The 17,462-nt window shown below is 38.0% G+C and overlaps 1 long non-coding RNA gene across 1 annotated transcript in view; it reads right to left on the bottom strand.

Annotated features, from left to right (window-relative positions):
* Positions 1-17,462, bottom strand: part of LOC128920183 (uncharacterized) — an 87,810-nt gene that overhangs the window by 14,159 nt on the left and 56,189 nt on the right. The window contains exon 2 of the long non-coding RNA XR_008470299.1: positions 4,506-4,586. This is a non-coding gene — a long non-coding RNA (uncharacterized LOC128920183). The remainder of the gene's footprint in view (positions 1-4,505; positions 4,587-17,462) is intronic.

The raw sequence follows: 17,462 nt of genomic DNA, 5'->3' as shown, positions 1-17,462 counted from the left end.
GACTGCATATAAGTAGCTAGCACATAGTACCAACTGATTTGAGTTGAAGTAGTCAATAACTCGCTTTGCTTAATGCATTTTGTCACATAATGAACATTGCCAGACTCTATCCCCGCTTGCCGCAAGCACTTATAGGCAGAACATGATTTTGGATTTACCGAAATTGATTTCACATCCTATACAGATGATTGATGACTACGTAGTTGCCATCATTATTATTAATATTATTATTACCCACTACCCGAGTCGGTTGCTACTGACAACAATGCCGGCGACATTAGCTATGCGGTGCTTATGAGTATGTGACTTACTAAAACATAAAATGTAGTGGTGGCTTGTGGAGAGCGGAGAGTCTGACGGTTTACGTTGTAGTTTGTCCATAAGTCATATTGTGATTCTCTTTCCGTATGTTCTTTCTGCCGGCTGTCGTGTATGTAGTTGCTGCTTTGAGCTCAAATTTCAATTTCGGCTTTGCCTAAAAAACAAGAACATACGGAGCAAGGACATGTAAACATAGACATTTATACATAAATATGTCTCACAAATGTTCTATACTAAATTACGTTAAGTATGTGGTCATAAGTTGTTCCTTTGACAGCACACGACCCGTATATTTACTTTGTACTCGATATTATGGCATAATGTCATTAAATTTTCAATATTCAGAAGTACAAACTGAGAAAGAGAGAGATAGAGATAGAGTGAGAGTAAGAGAGAAGTAAGTAAGCTCACACACTCTCATAATTTCTCTCTCTCTCTCTCTGTGCCTCTCTAGTTTTAAGCGAGCTGCAGTGTAGCGTTCTTTTGTAACAGAGACTACACAACAGCTGTTGGATACTCGGCGGAGATTTATGTTTTTCGAAACAAAAACTCTTTTGAATACTTTGTGACTGCTTCTTCGTAAAGTTTTGGACTTGAAATTTGCCAAATGAGAGACTTCAAACCATAAAAGGATTTGCGGAATTACTTGTTTGGAATTTTAAGTAAGTGAAATGTGAAGTAAATAATATAATCCTTCAATCATACATTTCCACAAGATTCTCTTCCCAACTTTGACCTTGAGATCTCAAAACATAAAGGGGCTAATTTAAACTATACTTTCTATACGTCTTAGATTTTAGATATCCGAAGAACAGTGAGACTTTATAGCAATTGCAAGAGTTAAAACTCAACCAAGTTATCATCAGTTAACCTGGCTACTTTATAGCGTCCATTCACAATGGAAATCTCTTTTTTTTTTGAAAGCTTAATGGAGCCTGTGCTACCGTCTCTCAAACAATTAAAGTCTCCCTTTGTGACTCGCTTACAGATGAAAGGTAAGGTGTAAAATTATAATAAACTTTCTAAAATATTTTCTGTTTCTGTTTTACTTGTTCTCTCTTCACTACTTAATTTTTCTCGCAGTGTAAAATTGCTTAAATGTAAGTAAGAATGTATATATGTATGAATCCATGTGTATTATGTGTTTATGATTTATGTCATTAATATAATTATGCTTTTCATTTACATAAGTGCGCTGTGAGCAACATTTTGGCAAGAAGAGTGATTGCCAAACGCTATTCAAAGTAGACTTGTGGTGTAATGCATCAAATGGCTCACTGTAGGAATAGCTTTTAATCTTGAACGTTGTGCAATATATTAATTTATTGTTGTATAATGTGTTTTATCGCTTTCTGTTGTGGAGCTGAAAGCATGAGAAGTCGACAGGCATTCAATAACTGTCGAATTTTTTAAATTTCATTCAGCTGGTGTCATTGAAATATGTACAATAAATTGGCAGGATGTTACTGCAAGGGAATTTGAAGTATGGATCTTGGATAATATGTTTCCATCTAGACGGCAACTTCATATTACCCCCACCGGACACAGACTTTTCACAAGCCTCTATTAAGTTCAACTTTGCACCATCAAGGGCGTTCGCCATGGACAGAAACAGGAGGTAATCACTTGGCGCTATGTCATGGCTATATGATGGATGCGATAGAACCCTCCATCCGAGCTCCCATAGCTTCTGACGAGTCATCAACGAACTGTGTTGTCTGGCGTTGTCCCAGTGGAACACTATTTCAAGCGGTCCAGTTGTTCGCAGTAGATGGTGAGAGCTGCTCATATTGGATGACTCCCTTCCAATCTCACCAAACGCACAGCAAAACCTCCCTGGCCGTTAATCCCAGCTTGGCCACTGTTTGGAACGATTCACCGGTCTTCGACCAAGACCGATTTTGCTTGATATTGTCGTATGGGATCCATGCGGCACCCAAACATCAAGCTTTTTTGCGTATCCAGCCTTCTGCAGATGGTTTAAAAGGGATGGTGACTAACTCCCATCTCCTGGGCGATGTCACGCGAAGCCGGTCTAACTCGATGTTTTCCATGATTTAATCTGTATTCGTCGTCACAGGTTTTCCGTCGGCTGGTTTATCCATGATATCGTTTTCACCCGCTCTGAATCGTCGAAACCATTCCTTCGCGGTTCGAAGTGATAGAGTACCATCCCTCAAAACACCATTAATCTCCCATTTCGGCATTAGTGAACTCCATGTTTACACGTCTATAACTGTTGAACACCAAAGTAATCATGCATAGCGTCGTTTTGTAGGTTATGTCAAGACCTTTCAAAGATTTTTAGTATTGCCAGATACGAACTCTGTAGAGTGTATAAAGCTCTAGCGGATATATCTGCCAACCTAATATAATATTTCATTACTTTACAGCTCGGTACAAAAGGCTTCAGGTCCATCTTAGTACGTACTAAAAAGAATGACTACTGGTAAAACTGGTATAATTTTAAGTTCCATCCTTAATTACTATATTGTAACGGATTTTCAAAATCTGTTGTTAACGCTGAAACTCTACCCTGAACTCGATCACTGGACTGTCAAATAAAAGTCACACTTTAATGGCTATACACTAATCTTTATTCCTGATTCCTTATAACTTAACAATTTATTACCCAATACTCTACTTCATAACTTGTTTATACTTTGCTCGACAACTCTCTCTTTAGAATTTTCCTCATTCGACAACTCTCTTAATAGAACTGTGTCTTGCTGCCAGCAGTCCGGCAGCCCTTATATAGTCGATTGTAAGCGATACATCACCACTCGAACATTCTGGCAACTACGAATATCGTTCTCTAGATACATCTGACAACAATCGATTTCGATTATCAATTCTAGATTGTTCTAGTACCATTTTCGTTACAATATGCTTTGCCTTTAACTTTATTACAAAAAGCCATAAGAAACTTACTAAGAAACAGATTAACCAATCTACTTATGACAAAATCGAATTGTTTCTTGAAATAAGAATGACCCTCGCGGAACTTCTATCTGGTTATTGTAGCAGGCTAAACTTCTACTTATCCCGACTACATCCTGGAATGCCAAATGCATGGCCTGTACCCAATGAGTTCCTCATGTTACTAACCACCTTTTCGCATGTCCAATAAACCCGATTTGTCTTACTCCCTCTTCCTTTGCTCTGGACTCTTCGAAACCACTCGCCTCCTGCGCCTCCCGTTAGATTAGCGTGATGTCAATTAATTTTACACTTCCATCAACAATAACAAAATTTAACTAAGTTCACTGGTCTTCTTACAAACATTTTCGAACAACATGGTGCAGAGATCGAAGAAAACTAAATTGTCTTTTGCATGGCAACCGATATTTTGAAATCAACTCGTCATTCCGATTTTGATACATACAACTCTGCATCGATCCAGTTTTAGGTGTTACAAGCAAGTATTAAGGGAACTTAACTGTTATGTACTCTGGATATGAGAGTGTTAAGAGCGGTATTCCAAGAAAAAGATGTATTTTTGTTATAGCAACTACCCAGAGATTGCTTAATGTTATGAGAACTGTGGGTATTATTAAAGGTTATTCAAGGGTCCTTCAAAGATTTAGAAATCTGTTACATCTTTGGAGAAAGAGTTGTATGCTGAGTACCTTTAAAATACTAAACCAATAGATGACCTGCTTTTAGTATACTGTTCCTAGAAGCTGGAAGAGATAGAGAAACTGTTTTCACCTCGTTAAATAGCGCGTTTTGTGAAAGAATTTGAGACGTCTTCGAAAGGTCTTATTAACGCCGTTCAAAGAAAGGTGTACTACTAGATCTGAAATTTCTTACTTCCTTCTACCAAGTACCGCCGAAGTTATCTCATCTAGGAATCATGATATTGAATACATGTGTGACACCAGACTGACAAAGAAAAAATCGTCTACTTTTGAGTTGTCTTAACTTTTACTTCAGAGAATGCACTTCATCGTCCGTGGGGTCACCCTGAATTTTCTTGGTAAGAGACTAATGTACTTCAAACACATTGGATTCGAAAGTTACAATTTATGTGTCTTTCAAAGCGATTTTTAGCGATTAAGGGTTTCAGCAGTATTCCTGGCAAATTCTCCGCATTATCAACCCCTTCCAAGTTTCAATATTTATGATTTATATGTCACTGCAGTATAATTACAGCAAAAACTTATATATGTATACAGTCATACCTGTTTGTAAATATATTCGGCAGCATTTTGATCGCTCCATTTCATAACATCTTAATGGCTACCGCAAATATTTATGTTCACCTGAAAGAGTAAGTAAGCACATATTAGATATATTTGTTTATGTATCTAACGGTGCAGTATAGAGTGTAAATAGAAATATGCATTTATGGTAATTAAATCAAATCAGTTTACTTTGCTGATAACAAAAGTCCATGGCCAAAGGCCAATATAAAAAGCAAACTTTAATAATAAAGTGCAAAAGTCATCTAACTGATGACATTACCATGCAAAAATAGCAAATAATTATTTTTTGGTAATTAGAGAGTTAAGCTTAAAATCTCGGTTTATGTGAATTTTGTAAATAACGAGTGATCCAAGTAGAGGTACTTTTTTCAAAAGCATTTTTCATTATTGGCTAATTATCGACCGAATAGACCAGGTTCAGCACGCAGTGAAGAAAATATAGCAGCTGTAGCTTAGAGTGTACGCGAAGACCGTGGAAGTCGATTCGGCGGCGTTCGTATCAACTCGGTGGGACTCATGGAAAGAATTGATGCATTTTACGTTGAGATTTTAAATTGAAATACAGCTTGTGCAAGAACTGAAATCGCTCGACCGTTCCAAGCGATATCGCTTTGCTCTATGGGCTCTTGAAAAGTTTCAAGAAATCCGACGTATTCGAGTCATATTTTGTTCAGCGATGAATCACATTTATGACTCAATAGGTATGTAAACCAGCAAATTGTCGCATTTGGGACGAAGAGAAACCAGAACAGATTCAAAAGCTGCCATTCATCCAGAAAAAAGAACGGTTTGGAGTAGTTTGTGGGCCGGTGGAATCAGAAGTCTATATTTTTTAAATTATGCCGATGAGAACGTACCCGTCACTGGCCTGGAATTGAAGATAGTGATTTTGCCGACATTTGGTTTCAACAAGACGGCGCCACTTCCCATACATCGCATGAATCAATGGATTTATTGAGAGTACACTTCGGTGAGCAGATAATTTCACGTTTTGGGCCGGTCGATTATCCACCAAGATCATGTGATATTATACCGTTAGACTTTTTCCTGTGAGGATATGTTAAGTCTAAAGTCTTTACGAACAAACCCCGCTTCGATTCAGGCCTTGCAGCAAAACATGGCGCGTGTCATTCGCCAGTTACCAGGCGAAATGCTCGAAGAAGTCAACGAAAATTGGACTTAATGGATGGACCATCTGAAACGTAGCCGCGGCCATCATTTTAAAGAGATAATCTAAAAAAATAAATGCCAAAGAATGCTCTTTCGAATGATAATAAACATTCCACATCAAATTTGAATTTTCCGATCATCATACTCATTGCAGAATGTTCTCTGTGGCAGTTTCTTCAGTATGATAGAGTTCTTTAAACAGATTTCTATAGCTCAATGTTTGTGGTCCCTCCCACGGCTCATTTCACAAAATATTCGAGCTGCAGTTAATTCGACCAATACTTAATGGGACCATATGCTTTGAAGAAGTATCTCTGTATCTACCGCTTCGATGCTCAGACATAAATGCTTAAGCAACTTTTATAACGGGTGATTTTTTTGAGGTTAGGATTTTCATGCATTAGTATTTGACAGATCACGTGGGATTTCAGACATGGTGTCAAAGAGAAAGATGCTCAGTATGCTTTGACATTTCATCATGAATGATGAAACGATCTGCCACAACGTCGAATTTTCAGTGAATGGGCCCTAGAAAAGTTGGCAGAAAATCCGCTTTTTTATCGACAAATTTTGTTCAGCGATGAGGCTCATTTCTGGTTGAATGGCTACGTAAATAAGCAAAATTGCCGCATTTGGGGTGAAGAGCAACCAGAAGCCGTTCAAGAACTGCCCATGCATCCCGAAAAATGCACTGTTTGGTGTGGTTTGTACGCTGGTGGAATCATTGGACCGTATTTTTTCAAAGATGCTGTTGGACGCAACGTTACGGTGAATGGCGATCGCTATCGTTCGATGCTAACAAACTTTTTGTTGCCAAAAATGGAAGAACTGAACTTGGTTGACATGTGGTTTCAACAAGATGGCACACACAGCTCGCGATTCTATGGCCATTTTGAGGGAAAACTTCGGAGAACAATTCATCTCAAGAAATGGACCCGTAAGTTGGCCACCAAGATCATGCGATTTAACGCCTTTAGACTATTTTTTGTGGGGCTACGTCAAGTCTAAAGTCTACAGAAATAAGCCAGCAACTATTCCAGCTTTGGAAGACAACATTTCCGAAGAAATTCGGGCTATTCCGGCCGAAATGCTCGAAAAAGTTGCCCAAAATTGGACTTTCCGAATGGACCACCTAAGACGCAGCCGCGGTCAACATTTAAATGAAATTATCTTCAAAAAGTAAATGTCATGAACCAATCTAACGTTTCAAATAAAGAACCGATGAGATTTTGCAAATTTTATGCGTTTTTAAAAAAAGTTATCAAGCTCTTAAAAAATCACCCTTTACCAAATTTTTGGTGAATGGCTAATGGAGTTGATGAAAAGCTGAAAAACAAGATATTCTAAGAACTACATCAAAACGCTGGTCGAAGTCTTAAGTTCTTCTTAAACATACATATATTCACCAACTTTATGTTGATGCTCTTGGGATCACCATATTCATCTATCTTACTTAGACTTGGGATTATTGAGATCACCATATTCATCTATCTTACTGGTCTAATATAGTCTATAATCAGCCACACACTTTCGTATCCCTTTTGAAGCAGCTTTTGAGACATTTTGTTTAGTGACGATTGTGAGGATACTAGAGGATGGATTTTGAATTTTAATTAAAAATATTCCAAGGGTGTTCTTCGAGTGAGACAATGTATAGGTATATGTACATTTAGGTATTAAGGTACTAAAGTAAAGCACTTGGACCACAAATTTGTTTTTTTCTTTTTTTGTTTTAGTCAATTAAGATATTCAAGGTCTTCTCCCTTTTGGAATTTAACAAAAGTTTTAAAGAAGAAAGATTCAAGCATTCATTGGAATAACGTTGAAAGATAATACAAAATGCGAGGTTCTCAGTCATATTTTTAGTAAAAATCACACTGCTGTGGTTCGGCTTGTATGAAGGTGCGGTCATAAATACTTCTCGTTGAGATATAGCTTTGAAATTTTCACCAAAAATCTTGAAAATTATTTTAAATATATAGTAAAAAAATTGGGCCCATCGGACTACTAGGTCATATAGCTCCCATAGAACTGTAATTGCCATTATATGGCAATCATGCGCAAAAATACTTCTCATGGTCATGGTCGGAGCGTCAAAACTTTCAGTAAGGCTTTGTAAAAACATTTAAGAAAGCGATAAACAAGCTGAACATGATTATATCGTTATAGTTTCACCCATCCAACCCCCACATTCAACCTGTAAGAATAATATCATATACACAAATTTCCTACATGATTTGCAAATTATCAACCAATTTAAAACAGTTCACTTCTTCACTGCCATTCTACAGCCATTATAATTAGAACAAAAACTTATAATACATCCTCTAGTAAACCGTACATAGATTGAAATAAAGATGGTTTATCCTTCTATCCAAGCTTTTTTAGTCCAATTATAATGAGTTTGAACTTAAAAATAGTTAATTCAAAGGCCATTATTATTTTGACGATTACTTCTACATCTGCAAATCTCCGCACCTAACTTTAACACTTTTATTACCTTAAGACTCTGGTAAAGACAATGTAAAATAAATTTAACGGGGGATCGCGGGGGAACACAACAAAAACTTTATGTAAACGCATTGAAGACGCAGAAAAAGGTACAAAAAAATAGGTAATATAAAACACTAATTTCACAAAAAATACAAATCACGTTGGTCTTAATTAAATTCACAAGTTAAAATAAATACCGTTAGCTTCAAAAGCCATTAAAAATAATCTTGATTCGTTAACCTGAACAATTACCAGAACAATTTGACGTGCGTTGTTGCTGCGAATTAAAAAAAAAATGTCTGATGTGCTTTAAAAAAATACAGTTGTTCATGCGTTTAACTATATTTTTAGAAAGTACCGTTAGATTTTTGGGAAAACCCGGTTTGAAAATAAGAAGTTTGGACAATTTAGAGGCCATCGGTTTACATTTTGTCAAAAAATCGAGAGATGGATTTTTTGATTTTTGGCCTACGGCGCAACCACTGTGCACTGCCTCGGCTCATTTGAGTGATTCTTCTACAGAAGCTGATGTCGCAAATTTCATTTCGTCACTTAACACAGAAAATACGTTGCCTTCCGATAGTTTCTACATCAATTCTGAAAAAAATCGTATATTATTAAAGAATCTAAAAGCTAAAACATCTCCGGGCATTGACGGTATTAACAATAGCTGTCTAAAAGCTCTCCCCAAAAAAAGGGTACGTTATTTTGCTAATATAATTAATGCATGTCTACGGTTGAGTTACTTTCGTAAGGTATGGAAAAAAGCTAAAATCATAGCAATTAAAAAAACTAATAAACCACCAGACGACCCATATTCTTACTGTCCCATAAGCTTACTCCATTCACTTAGTAAACTTCTTGAAAAGGTAATTAAAGAAAAATTAACAGATTTCATTGAAGACAATGGTATTCTTCCAAACCAACAGTTCGGTTTCAGAAATGAGCCTGCTCAGCATAAGAAAAGTCATAAAAAGCATTTTTACAAGGAACCAATCTACAGGCATGGTACTAATTGATATCAAAGCTCTTTTGATTCAGTTTGGCATGATGGACTCCTTTACAAAATGAAACAATTTAACTTTCCGACTGAACTAATTAAAATCGTAGTAGTTTTTCAGTATATATTGGAACCAGTCAGTCCCCATATCTCGAAATCCCAGCTGGATGTCCCCAAGGCACTTGTTTATCCCCTATGTTGTACAATATCTTCACAGCTGATTTTCCAAAATTAAACGAATGTAATACATCAATATTTGTTGATGGCACTGCTATCCAAAGTTCTGGAAAACTTTCTGTAGATATTATTACTAACTTACAATCAGCTCTTAATGCATTGACCAACTATTTTACTAAATGGAGGATTCTTATAAACCACCAGAAAACTCAGGCTATTTTTTCAGTAGAAAACGAAAACCATGTTACTTGCCCCAGAACTGCGTTGTACTGAGCAATATCACTGTTCGTTGGGATGATACGGTAAAATATCTTGGTGTTATTCTGGACACAAAACTAATTTATAAAAATTATTAACAAAATTAATATTTTAATTAGAACTTATTCTTCTTCTTCTTCTTAACTGGCGTAGAAACCGCTTACGCGGTTATAGCCGAGTCCACAACAGTGCGCCACGCATCTCTCCTTTTGGCGGTTTGGCGCCAATTGGTAATACCAAGTGAAGACAGGTCCTTCTCCACCTGGTCCTTCCACCGGAGTGGAGGTCTCCCTCTTCCTCGGCTTCCACCAGCGGGTACTGCATCGAAAACTTTCAGAGCTGGGGCACTTTCATCCATTCGAACAACATGACCCAGCCAGCGTAGCCGCTGTCTTTTTATTCGCTGGACTATGTCTATGTCGTCGAACAACACATACAGCTCATCATTCCATCTTCTGCGGTATTCGCCGTTGCCAATGTTTAAGGGACCGTAAATCTTCCGCAAAACCTTTCTCTCGAAAACTCCTAGTGCCGTCTCATCGGATGTTGACACTGTCCACGCTTCTGCACCATAAAGTAGGACGGGAATGATGAGGGACTTGTAGAGTTTAGTTTTTGTTCGTCGAGAGAGGACTTTACTTTTCAATTGCCTACTCAGTCCATAGTAGCACCTGTTGGCAAGAGTGATTCTGCGTTGGATTTCAAGGCTGACATTATTATCGGTGTTAATGTTGGTTCCTAGGTATACGAAATTATCTACAACTTCAAAGTTATGACTGTCAACAGTGACGTGGGAGCCAAGACGCGAATGCGCTGACTGTTTGTTTGATGACAGGAGATATTTCGTCTTGTCCTCGTTCACCACCAGACCCATTCGCTTCGCTTCCTTATCCAGGCGGGAAAAAGCAGAACTAACGGCGCGGGTGTTGTTTCCGATGATATCAATATCATCGGCGTACGCCAGGAGCTGTACACTCTTGTAGAAGATTGTACCTTCTCTATTTAGCTCTGCAGCTCTTATAATTTTCTCCAGCATCAAGTTAAAGAAGTCGCACGATAGCGAGTCACCTTGTCTGAAACCTCGTTTGGTATCGAACGGCTCGGAGAGGTCCTTCCCGATCCTGACGGAGCTTTTGGTGTTGCTCAACGTCAACTTACACAGCCGTATTAGTTTTGCGGGGATACCAAATTCAGACATCGCGGCATAAAGGCAGCTCCTTTTCGTGCTGTCGAAAGCAGCTTTAAAGTCGACAAATAGATGGTGTGTGTCGATCCTTTTTTCACGGGTCTTCTCCAAGATTTGGCGCATGGTGAATATCTGGTCAGTTGTTGATTTTCCAGGTCTAAAGCCACACTGATAAGGTCCAATCAGTTTGTTGACGGTGGGCTTTAGTCTTTCACACAGTACGCTCGATAGAACCTTATAAGCGATGTTAAGGAGGCTTATCCCACGATGGTTGGCGCAGATTGTGGGGTCTCCCTTTTTGTGGATTGGGCAGAGTACACTGAGATTCCAATCGTCGGGCATGCTTTCTTCCGACCATATTTCGCAAAGAAGCTGATGCATGCACCTTATCAGCTCTTCGCCGCCGTATTTGAATAGCTCGGCCGGCAATCCATCGGCCCCCGCCGCCTTGTTGTTCTTCAAGCGGGTAATTGCTATTCTAATTTCTTCACGGTCGGGCAATGGAACATCTGTTCCATCGTCGTCGATTGGGGAATCGGGTTCGCCATCTCCTGGTGTTGTACTTTCACTGCCATTCAGCAGGCTGGAGAAGTGTTCCCTCCACAAACACAGTATACTCTGGTCATCAACCACTAGATCACCGCTGGGGGTCCTACAGGAGTGTGCTCCGGTCTTGAAACCTTCAGTTAGTCGCCGGATCTTTTCGTAAAATTTTCGAGCATTACCCCTGTCGGCCAGCTTGTCAAGCTCTTCATACTCACGCATTTCTGCCTCTTTCTTTCTTTTTCTGCAAATACGTCTCGCTTCCCTCTTCAGCTCTTGGTATCTTTCCCATCCCGCTCGTGTTGCGGTCGATCGCAACATTGCGAGGTAGGCAGTCTGTTTTCTCTCCACTGCGAGACGACAATCCTCATCATTTTCATCAATTAGAACTTATTACTCCCTCATAAATCGAAAATCGGGCCAAGCACTTACAACAAACTACTCAGATTTAAATCAGTTTTCCAACGTATAATCTTTCATGGTGCACCAGCTTGGTCTAATATTGCAAATTGCCATTTAAAAATGTTGCAAGTCATACAAAACAAACTGTTAAAAATGATTTTGAACCTCCCATGGTATCACTCCACTATTAAACTTCACTTAATTGCTAACATAGAGCTAGATAAGCTTTTATATTTTTCCTTAATTTTTTTTTTTTTTTTGTTTCAAATGGGATTTTTACCTTAATTTTGCCCCCGATTATTTATAACAATTTAAAAAAAAAATTGGATTATAACAAGTAAGGAAGGGCTAAGTTTGGGTGTCACCGAACATTTATACTCTCGCAATTTATTTATTTAATTTTATTAGTATAACAAACAATTTGACACACATATTCAGCATATATGTATATATATGTATATATTAGGTATATGGGAGTTAGGTGAAGTTATGACCCGATTTCACGTATTTTAGGCACGGAGACATATTATTAAAACAAAGATATTCCCACCGAATTTCTTTAAAATATCTGAGAGACTTACCCATACTTTCGGTAAAAAAATAATTAGAACCTCTGCGGTTCTCATGTACGATACATGGAGCCTTGAAGATTTATGGACCGATTTCGACGATTTTTAGAATGGCGATGCCACACTATAAATGTAGTATTTGTGCAAAGTTCTGCACCAATATCTTCACTAGTGCATACTTTATATATTGTAAAGTAAACGATTCAGATCGACTTCAATGTTCTGGTATATGGGATGTAGGCGTGGTTGTGAACCGATTTGGCCAATTTGCAAAACATATAATTGGGATGCAAGGGAAATATTACAAACCAAATTTCATTGAAATTGGTCGAGTAAGTGGGCGGAACCACGCCTATTTAAAATTTTGTGTACAATTTTGAATGCAGCTCTTCTGTGCCTTCTTTATAATGAAATTTAAGGCTTCTGTTCGTTTTCCTTACTGAATTAAAGCATTTTTAGTAGTTTGTATCAAATTTTAAGTTCCTAGCTTAATTACATGGCTTAGTTATAGCTCTTTATGTGTTTTCGGTTATCGCTATTTTGTAGGCGTAGCAGTGGTTCGATTCCGCCCATCTTCGAATTTAACCTTCTAATGGTGTCAAGTAACGTGTGTCTCAAATTTTATGCAAGTTACAGTTTTCACGGACGAACGGACAGACAGACATCCGGATTTGAACTTTACTCGGCACCCTGATCATTTTGATATATATAACCCTATATCTAACTCGTTTGGTTTTAGGGCTTACAACCAACCGTTATGTGGACAAAACTATAATACTCTCGTAGTAACTTTGTTGCGAGAGTATAAAAAACGTTGTTATAATAAAGCAGAAAAGACAATTGTTTGTTTCAACTCTTATATAAACATAAAGTATTATTAGTCGTCAACAATTTTGTATATAAAAATCTTGACAATTTAAATTAAATTAATAGATAAAATATTCTTTTTTAAGGTGTTTTTGATGTTATGGAACGAAGATTGTTCTTGTATATAAAGCTGCTAATTAAATGTTTATCCCCTACGAACTGGTACAAAGAAATATTAAAATAAATATTAAAAACACAATTATTTACGAAACAAAACGAAAAAGTAAGCTAAACGTGCTGAGACACAGTAATCTAGCCAAAAATACGCTGCAAAGAGCATGTAATTCTACAACACTAACTAACCACTCACACATACAATAGTCGGCAAAACCACAAGAGGCGCCTTTGAGAAAACTTGCTCATTAAAAGTTTGCAGTTGAGGGAGCAACAATATGGCTTAAATGCTTTAGCGCTGACTTTCGCCAAAAACCGAAACCAGAAGAAAAAAGAAACAGAGAAAAATGGAGAAAAACCTTAATAAGCGCACAAAACGCGACTTGGATGAATGCTGGCTGGCAGCTGGTATTATTGCACAGCGGCGATAATTAACACCTTTTCAACATCTTACTCATACAATTTGGCAACGCCATTTTCGGTCTCGGAACGTGCACGACACGACTCTATGGGAAATGTTCGACCAAAGAAAGCAAAGAAAATGAATTACAGCATCTGTTTGTTGGTGTGTCTGTGAAGATGGTAATGCATATTTTAGCAAAACGCAACCAAGCAAAAATTTGTAGAAAGATCAAATTAAGGCCGGTAAGCACAATTGGCAGAAGGCTCTAAGTAGAATAATGGTGGTGTCAAAAAGAGATGTTATGTAAGAAAAGAATCATTGTTGCTGATGCTGATTTGTTGTTGTTGCTTTCGTTGCTATTTTTCGCATTGTTATTGTTGTTGTTGTCATTCTACTTGTTCTTGTCGTTGCGTATATTGTTATTGTTGTTGCTGCCCACCAGCTTTGAGCTTCTCATGTCCACCGTACTTCGTTAGTGAAGCAGCAGTGAAGCGTTAGTGAAGAGACTGTCTACTACCATTTTGACTAACGCTGACTGGTCTCGACTTTCGGTCATGTTGCCATGTAAATTAAGTGCCTTCATTAGGACGGCAACGGAAATACCCACTGATTGGAAGTAATCACGCAAATCACGTACGCTTAACTGCTCAGCTCACACGAAGCCTGTCCAACAAGGTCTGATTTGCAGCCCATTCTACTAATACTACATGGGCTATGTATTTAGAATGCATAAGGTTCGGCTGGCTTTAATTGAAGCTTTGCGAAGAGAATATTCAGCTAACGCTTCATTCGGAGCGACTACAATGCCTGCAAAACGGTACATGTAGATATGTATGTCCTTTGAGCTGCTTAAGATGTATATTATCGTGCTACTTGACCGCTACCCACAAGTTATACACCTACAAGTGGTACATATATGAGGACCACCTGCTTTAGAGGTGTTAAGTAAAAGTAACCTTTTATATCTTTTCAGCCGTGAAGGGTGGTCGAAAAGTATTACTTGGAAGTCGTGTTTAAACTGAAGCAATTATTTCTTGTATTTTTGTGTTATATGAATACCCAAGCGTCTCGAATGACAACTGTCAGAACTTTTCCACGAACAACTACGACCTCATAAATACTAAACTAACTTATATGAACCCGTTGAGAATTATAAAATCATAAAATACGATGAATGTCGCTTCACATAACGGTATTATTTTATGTTTTTATTGTTTTAGTAATATAAATACTTAAGAATTTTAAAAGAACGGGATGAGAATATTTAAAACCACACCTCATATAACGGTATTTTTCCGATTTTAAAGAAATTGTAATAATGCAAGAACCCTGCCCTTAGTAAAGTTCACCTTTCCTTTGTCGCAGGGGTTCGAACTTACCATTGTCCCTTAGGTATCCAATCGCGCGAAATAGCAGATGTAGAAGTGAAGAAGCAGATGCAGATGAAGAAGCTCTGCGGATTTGTTTTAAGATCAGAGCGCTTTGTCGAATCTAATCAAAGGGATGATCCGGGCTTCACATAGGAGTGTCTTTCATAGTCTACATGTCTTTCTCCTCTGGTGAATAGCCTTTTGTAAATTGTAACTTGAAAAAACATTCTTTCAACTGCTTTTAATTTAGGCTAGTTGGGGGGACAAGCTCATAAAGTCACCTACTTAGATCTTGAGTTATCGGTACTATTATATGTATATAAAAGCTACAACTTCGATGTCATTACCATTGAATCCAATTCTGTTTTCTCATTCTTCTCCCGATTTCATTTAATATATTACTGTTCCCAGTTCAGTATAATGGTCTTTCATAATATATTTTTGAAAGGAAAGCGGAGGAATAAAGAAGACTTTTACGTAATCTTTCTACAAATATTTAATGTATTTTGAAAGAACTTTTTGTTAGAAGAACCAGAAAGCATCTCGAAAATGTTCTAGACTCTTTAGGAGCGGTTTTGATATCATCGAATGACCAAAAGACCCAAATAGATCAAACTTAAAATATTAATAATTTAAATTCCTATTAATACCACCGAACGCTATTTTCAATGGTTTTTTGAACACCACTAACTTCACATTTCTTGCATGTTCAAAGAGAGGAGCAAGCAATCACACGCAAGTGGCGTATACATATGTATGCCTATGTACGCTTATCTGAGTGAGGTTAAATATTATTAATACGTCACTCATGTGCCTCTGACAACAGCTTCGCTTTCAGCGCCGTAGCAATAGCAACAACTAACTCATCGTTCCATCTTAATCGCCTAAAATTAATTGTTTGAAATTTTAATTCTTTTCAGCAGTTCCATACACACATACATATGTATGTACATATTTACATGCTCAATAAATTACTAAGAAAACAAAATTAGAAAGAAGTACGAGTTGACGGCTGAATTCAAATGGATGGGAGTGTAATTAAAATTTTATTCGCGACATGTTCTCAGTTACATAGACAAAAATTATTTATTTTAGGCGCTTGCGACTAGTCTCACAGACAGTTTAACTAACGACTATTTCTAATACCTAAATTGGTCGAAAATAATTAATAATGAAACAACCAAATGTCCCCGATATAACACCAGGTATCAAATAATTGGTTATCATGGCGCGATAAAAGTCCGAGTTGCTGCGAATGGCGCCGAATCGCCACTCTACGCTACGACTGCTAGATTATCTTCACTACGTGCTGGACGTGGTCTATTCGGTCGAATATTATCCAATAATGAATGCTGCGTCTCAAGATGGGTGATGGTTTTGCGAATAGTACGCTCAGTGGGTCCATTATGTTGACCGACCAATTAGTTGAGGAGAGCGTAATAACGTTTATCAGTTTGTAAACGTTGTTCAGGCGTAAGTCTTTCCATGATGAAATGCCAAGAAAAAACTGAACAAAAATACTATGACAGCTTGACACGACTCATGTGTGATCTGTCGAAAAAGGCTATTGAAAAAGTTGAATAGATAATTCAAGCACCATGATTCGAATTCGGTCCATACCTTTTCATACCTTATAACAAATATAAATATTATGTTATCCAATGTCTACCTTCCACCTTTTTGTTCGCTGCTATATATAAAGCGCTACAGAGCTCGTATCTGGCAATATTTATTTGTGAAAGGTCTTGACATAACATACAAAACGACGTTTTGCATGATTACTTTGGATATCGCGTTCAACAGTTATGGACGTGTAAACATGGAGTTCACTAACGCCGAAATTCGCGCTATTTTAAAATTTTCCTTCGTTAGAGGCAAATCCGTTATAGAAACGTTCCGTGAGATTAATGGTGTTTTGGGGGATGGTACTTTATCACTTCGGACTGCGAAGGAAAGGTTTCGACAGTTCAGAGTGGGTGAAAACGACACCAAGGATAAGCCGGCCGGCGGAAGACCTGTGACGACGCATACTGATCAAATTATGACAAACAACGAGTTAGACCGACATGTGGCATCTCGTGACATCGCCCAGGAGATGGGAGTTAGTTACCAAACTATTTTAAACCATCTGCAGAAGGCTGGATACACAAAAACGCTTGATGTTTGGGTGCCTCATGATTTGACATAAAAACCTTCTGGACCGAATTAACGCCTGCTATATGCTGCTGAAATGAAACGAACTTGACCCATTTTTGAAGCAGATGGTGACTGGCGACGAAAAATGGATCACATACGACAATATCAAGGGAGAACGGTCGTGGTCGAAGGCCGGTGAATCGTCCCAAATAGTGACCAAACCGAGATTGACGGCCAGGAAGGAT

This window comes from Zeugodacus cucurbitae, chromosome 3 (assembly GCF_028554725.1).
Source record: "Zeugodacus cucurbitae isolate PBARC_wt_2022May chromosome 3, idZeuCucr1.2, whole genome shotgun sequence".
In the NCBI taxonomy this organism is placed as follows: domain Eukaryota; kingdom Metazoa; phylum Arthropoda; class Insecta; order Diptera; family Tephritidae; genus Zeugodacus; species Zeugodacus cucurbitae.
The sequence above is the reverse complement of the archived record's forward strand: the minus strand, read 5'-3'. Positions and strand labels throughout refer to the sequence as shown.